Below are 6,760 nucleotides of genomic sequence, written 5' to 3'. Positions count from 1 at the left end.
CACTATTGCTTCTACCTTCTAATGTCTGAAGTTTTCACTAAATAGATGACTTGTACACTGGCAAGTCAGAAGCTTTGCCGTCAATGGTCTTGACTGCAGTGTTATTATATTTCTACCAGCAAGAGTGGCTGATAAATCCCAATGTAATTTAGAGGACTGCCAGCCAAAGTGTATCTTGGGCTTATGTGAGTTTATATCAAAACTCTCAAACCTCCTGCAATCAAAGAAAAACTATTATCACTTTGCTATTCCCCAAAGTGAGATCCGACAATTTATTGAACACTCTTTGTGTATTGGAAGCAAGTGGGCATTCTCCTTGGAGCATTATATTGGCTAGTTCACAAATAAGCATCCTTTGATTGGGATCCAGACCAAAAGTGTGTGTTGGAAGCTATCCAATTAGCTCTGCATGTTCTCTAAACTACTGTCCTCTCTAAGCTGAAGTCTTTCTGACTGATAATTTTGTTGTTTGGATTATCTGGCAAAGGGAGGCACCCTACATTCAGTGATGCTCTTAGAGGTTTTGGACTTGTTGCCTCCGTGACACAGTTACCAGGTATAGCCCTTTTGAAAATCAGCATTCAGTTTGCTGTGAAAGACTAGTCAAAACTGCATACCTCACCTTGAAGGCTTTGTGACTTTCCAGCCTAATATTACCATCTGGGGTTGGGTTGACTTGGATTCAGTGACTAACAATGGCTAACAAGGAAGGGTTCAGCAATCGCTCTTGTCAAGCAGAAATGATGTATTCAGGAATGGTGCTGACCNGGCTTTGTGACTTTCCAGCCTAATATTACCATCTGGGGTTGGGTTGACTTGGATTCAGTGACTAACAATGGCAACAAGGAAGGGTTCAGCAATCGCTCTTGTCAAGCAGAAATGATGTATTCAGGAATGGTGCTGACCCGGCCCCTATAGCATTTTTACTTTACATGAGAAGAAAAAATTGGTAATCATCTCTTTGGGGAAATACTTAACTTCCTCCTCCCCAACTGAAGCAAAGCTGTTGGCACAATAAGATCCTTGATTCACAAAGTTTGCCCTAAATACCTCAACCTGGTTCCCTCATATTTCATCTAAACTGACACTTGATAGTGTCCGCTGGACTGCTGCAGCTATGCAACCACAGCACCAGCTATGCAGAACTGAACATGGACATGATTGCTCAGCTCAGTAAACCAACACTCTCCTTGATGAAACTCATTTTATGTTACTGCCTCTTGAGCTCTTGCCAGCAGTCTAGACTACTTATTTTGCCACCTGGTAAACTAGAAACTGGCAGATTAGAGACACCACTCTTTAGGACCACCAACTGTGGAAACAAATCGTGCTGCCTATTGAACCATCTGGGCCAGTCCTGGAGATGCCTACAGTCAACAGTGAGGGCCTGCTCTTTGATGAGACCAAGTGGAATCAGTCTGTTGTGCTGTCTAGATTGCCACTATTCATGTCTAGACTTATCTCCTACCAGATGTGGCAACACATCCATCACCATAGATTGAACACAAAGTAAAGGAAAATAGGTTTATAACACACAGTCTCCCCTGCACACCAGGCATATGAATCTTACCATAAGTGGATGGTTGTCCTGTGGTAAGAGAAACCACATCACACTGGGGGTTGCACTCACCTGCCCGTAGTATAGTTACTAAACCAACTACGGACCCCTCTCAGGGGGATCAGCAGTGCTCACAGCTCTTGACATTTTTCAGATTACAGTGTTGCTGTTCTGTGTCTGATCAGCATAGTCCAACACACCACTGTTTAAACTAGTCTATGCCATGTGTTCAGCTTTATGGACCATTTACAGCCTAACTTTGGTGCATCTTTTATCTAAATGTTACATGACAATGAGCTAATAACCAAGTTACTCAATAGACTACAGGCATTTGATATTGTAGAACATTGAAATAGCCTCAAAAATTGACCCAAAAAGGTTTCTGGCCATACCTCCCTCAACTCTTCCTCATCTACACACCTTAGACAATCAGTCTGACCACTAAATAAAGCTGTCTCTAGGAATGGGTCATCTCTTTTCAGTCATTTCCTGCAAAAAGAATAAAGTGATTATATATAGATATGTAGATAGAGATAGAGATAGATAGATATAGATGATCTAGATATATCTACTTTGAAATTTTGGGATTCTACCTTGAGTATTATTGAGCATGCTACTTGTTACTTTTCCCTAATATCAACTCCAGGATAGCTGTGTTTGTACAACCTCCGTTTAATCCTTTTTTTTTTTTTAAGATTTTATTTATTTATTCGACAGGGAGAGAGACAGCCAGCAAGAGAGGGAACACAAGCAGGGAGAGTGGGAGAGGAAGAAGCAGGTTCCCACTGGAGTAGGGAGCCCGATATGGGGCTCGATCCCAGGACGCTGGGATCATGCCCTGAGCCGAAGGCAGACACTTAATAACTGAGCCACCCAGGCACCCCAAACCTCCATTTAATTCTTATTCAACCACCTGGATTCTCTTAGAAGAGTGGCATGGTTACATCATAAAGGTAATGAACACTTGGTCGAGTACACTGCTTGCTAAGTTCCCCTGCAGTAGCCCGCACTGGCCAAAGTGAGGGAAATAACAGGGCTTTATAAGTTTAATTAAATTGCTTTTGTAACTTTGCACCTGTCCCTTTTAAATTAAAACTGGGAGTGTGAGTAGGGGATGATTGAGAAAAGGTAAAGTTATAGCTACTGTAATGGGACGCGGGTATTTTACGGCACTGGAGGAAGAGCAACAAGCTGGCATCTAGGGAAAGATCATCTTAGACCCTGGGATGCATGGATGGGAAAGGGTCATTAATATTTCTTTTTTCCTTTATACCACGCCTTGAGCCTTCCTCAAGAAAAATCCTCCTATGTGTCTCTCCCAAACTATCAGGCACCTAAATTTACCTGATGTCTGTGTCATAATTCCCCATAAAGCAGCTCTGACCACAATTTGATTGCCATTCATATTAAAATTACCAAAAAGTCTATCAAAAGGAAAGGTGATAACCCTAGTCCCTACACTTCCCAGTACAATTCCCTTTTCTTTTTTTCCCCCAGTACAATTCCTGTAAACACTTTTAGTTATCTGCTTCGTCCACATTCCCACTGCCTAGCATAGTGATTTCCTGGATTGGATGAACGTTATCTGGCTGATGGCATGGACCAGACAGACTGGACTAACTATCTTCAAACATTACCTTCAAAAAACAATGAATAGACTCAATTCTTCAGCTGAACTGAAACCTCAGACCTACAATGGAGCAGTATCAATTTGTGCTTCCGGGTGAGCTAGATTCCAGTTCAGAAGCTTCAGCAATTGTGAATGGCTCTCTTTTTAGGGATACCAGGTGTACTCTTGGAATTATAAATGTCTGTGTGGAAGCCAAGTATTAGCTTATTTCTCTCCCTCTGAAATGATGATTGTCCTCTTAGGAGCAATCATAAGAGTTCTCCAAGATTTTAAGGCAACACTCCCAGTAGATAATGTAGCCCTTGAATGACTATTCTGCATCTCCAAAATGAGCTGCACTTAGTTGTTTGGGGAATCTTTCCAGAGGGGTAGCTGATTTGCTACTTACACCAACTTCATAGCCAGTTTTCCCTACAATATGAGTCGTTATAGGGAAAACTGGAATTAGAAAGTTCTATTAGAAAAAGAGATACAGGTGCTCATTTCACCAGCACATACACTAAAATTGGAATGATACAGAGAAGAATAACACGGCCTCTGTGTAAGGATGACACACAAATTCATGAGGAAAAGGTGATACAAAATTTGTTTTTGATATCAGTTGAGGTGATCAAAGATACCACCTCAGTCTTAGAATGCATTCAGGTCAACCTTAACTCAGTGGCCTGGCTTGTTATAGATGATACCGGCCATAGATTTTCTCCTTGCCGGGCAAGGTAGAGTCAGTGTGATCGCTAGTATATCCAGTTGTACCTGTATTAATGCCTAGAGGCAAGTGGAAAGGTCACTGTGGAAACTGAAGGAGAAATACACCCGGATTTCTAAGGTAGATCCAGGTGGTTTATGAGATTTGCTTAGCTGATTGGATCTAGGACACTTGATGTTAATACTGAATATTGCCTCATCTTGGTGCTCAGAGTCCTGTTGATAGTAACCCTAATTAAGTGTGGTATGAGACAAATTTAACAGATTTAGTCCTAATCTCTGTGAGTCATATTGGTCAATGTGCATGACAGAGTAGTGTATTCACAGGAAATTTTTCCAGAAGTCAAAACAGTGTCAAATCAAGGAATGAATATAGTTAGAAGACAATTCTCCGTGGGTCTTACCGTTCAGATATTGTTTCCCTTTGGGGCAAAGATCAGTCAAGTTTACTGTCCAATATAAAACATTCATTTTTACTACAGTTGGCATTCTACTCCTATAATTCAAATCATGATGTGTGAGCAGGCACTTGGCCTACTTCACACTGCCCTGTGGGATACCAGCATACAACGCTGATACTCTGACTATTATTGCTGTGAGTAATAAAGTTCTTTGTTTCTGGTTCAGGAGTCTCATGCCTTCCCCCAGCACCCATGAAACTATAGCACACTTACTTGGCACATAGGTAGGGTAAAGTCTCAGACCTTACTGAGCTCTTAACATCTGTATTACTAATGCATACTAATTATGATTTCAGTTATTTTAAAGAGGGTGGACTTTAGTCTATAGAACTTATAGCTAACATTTCCATAGGCTAATAGACTTTAAAATAATTAAGTGAATACATTGATGTGGTTACATAGAAGGTTATTCGGTATGTTCTGAGAGGAATTCAGGGGTTTGATTTTAGTATTTTGGAGAAACTGATGAAAAATATAGAGAATGCCCAATGACATAAATTGTGCTTTAATGTTTGCAAAGAGTTTGAAGTCTATGGATTTTTTTTTTTCTTTTTTTAAGTAGGTCCCATACCCAGTATGGAACCCAACACAGGGCTTAAGCTCACAACCCTGATATCAAGATCTGAACTGAGATCAAGAGTCAGACACCCAACCAATTGAGCCACCCCGGTGGCCCAGAAGTTTGTGAATTTTTTATTTGAGAACGCTTGCTATAAGAGAACCTACTCCTTTGGAATAGAGGATGAGTATGCCTCTCCTAGGTCAAGCTTCTCGCCCCTCTTCATAACAACCCACATAGATCACAGTAACTTCTCACTGAGTTCCAGGAAATACAACGTATTGATAATCAGAACACAGGAATGCTTGAAGATCTATTGCTGGGTAGATGGGTATATATTAATATATTGTATATCTGGAGTCATATGACTCAGATAAACTCCAAGAAATAGAAAAGCATTACGCATTTGTAGTTAGCTATATGTACATTTCTCTAGCATGAGTTGTTTAATGAAACATAGCAAAGAATGGCTGGTCAAACCTTAAGGAAATATCTTTCTATAACATCTTATTCTTACAGCAAAATGGATCAACACTTGTAATGCTAAAGTTCCCTATGGGGGAAAGATGTACTTGGGAAAAAACATGCAAAATTTTCTTCTTTGCTGGTATTAGAAAAAGGTATTGAGGGTAGGGAAAGGTTATTAGCTTGCTATTACTCAATCCCTGCTGAGCACAGTAGAACATAAAATAGGAATAAAGAAAGGAAGTCAGCTCTCCAATCCCAGCTGCAGGCTGATGAATCAGTTAGTGATTAATTGTTGCTACTAGTAATTGAAATAATCATATTTCAGAGAGAGGGGGAAAAAGCATTTGGTCTCTAAAATGCTTTTGCCTCAAAATGTAATTGCTGCTATATTATTGGATGTCTTAAAAGGAGATATAATGTTCTTAATGTAAAACTAAAAGGAATATGATTCCCAAGATTGACCCAACATCTGGCATCAGGGTTTGAAAACCCTCCTCTGACGGTCAAAAACAGTGGTCCCTTTGCACCTGCCTTCTTATTTTCTTATACACATTTCTTTTAAGTTTGCTTTATAGAGAAGATAGCATAATGTAGAATGCAAAACAACAACAAACTAATAATTACCTTAATGTCAGTAAAGCCAGTGAGTTCACATTTACTCCTTCCCCCAAAAAAGGTGCTTATATTTTTAAAGTAATGTTAACTTGTTAATCAACAGGCTTTATCATGTTCCAAATTCTAAGTGTGCATGGCCCTATGCCAAGGATTTAGGGAGTCACTGCCTTCAAGTAGTTTATTCCNTTCACCAGCACATACACTAAAATTGGAATGATACAGAGAAGAATAACACGGCCTCTGTGTAAGGATGACACACAAATTCATGAGGAAAAGGTGATACAAAATTTGTTTTTGATATTAGTTGAGGTGATCAAAGATACCACCTCAGTCTTAGAATGCATTCAGGTCAACCTTAACTCAGTGGCCTGGCTTGTTATAGATGATACCGGCCATAGATTTTCTCCTTGCCGGGCAAGGTAGAGTCAGTGTGATCGCTAGTATATCCAGTTGTACCTGTATTAATGCCTAGAGGCAAGTGGAAAGGTCACTGTGGAAACTGAAGGAGAAATACACCCGGATTTCTAAGGTAGATCCAGGTGGTTTATGAGATTTGCTTAGCTGATTGGATCTAGGACACTTGATGTTAATACTGAATATTGCCTCATCTTGGTGCTCAGAGTCCTGTTGATAGTAACCCTAATTAAGTGTGGTATGAGACAAATTTAACAGATTTAGTCCTAATCTCTGTGAGTCATATTGGTCAATGTGCATGACAGAGTAGTGTATTCACAGGAAATTTTTCCAGAAGTCAAAACAGTGTC

General features: G+C 40.0%; 2 pseudogenes; both read left to right on the top strand.

The window, feature by feature from the left end:
- Positions 1 to 3,663: 3,663 nt before the first annotated feature.
- LOC117804295 lies at positions 3,664 to 3,777 on the top strand (annotated as a pseudogene).
- A 2,392-nt stretch (positions 3,778 to 6,169) lies between these two features.
- On the top strand, positions 6,170 to 6,288 carry LOC117804306 (annotated as a pseudogene).
- Positions 6,289 to 6,760: the final 472 nt, after the last annotated feature.

The sequence above is a fragment of the Ailuropoda melanoleuca genome, chromosome 10 (genome assembly GCF_002007445.2).
Source record: "Ailuropoda melanoleuca isolate Jingjing chromosome 10, ASM200744v2, whole genome shotgun sequence".
Lineage (NCBI taxonomy): Eukaryota > Metazoa > Chordata > Mammalia > Carnivora > Ursidae > Ailuropoda > Ailuropoda melanoleuca.
Note: the sequence above shows the minus strand (reverse complement) of the source record. Positions and strands in the feature narration are given on the sequence as shown.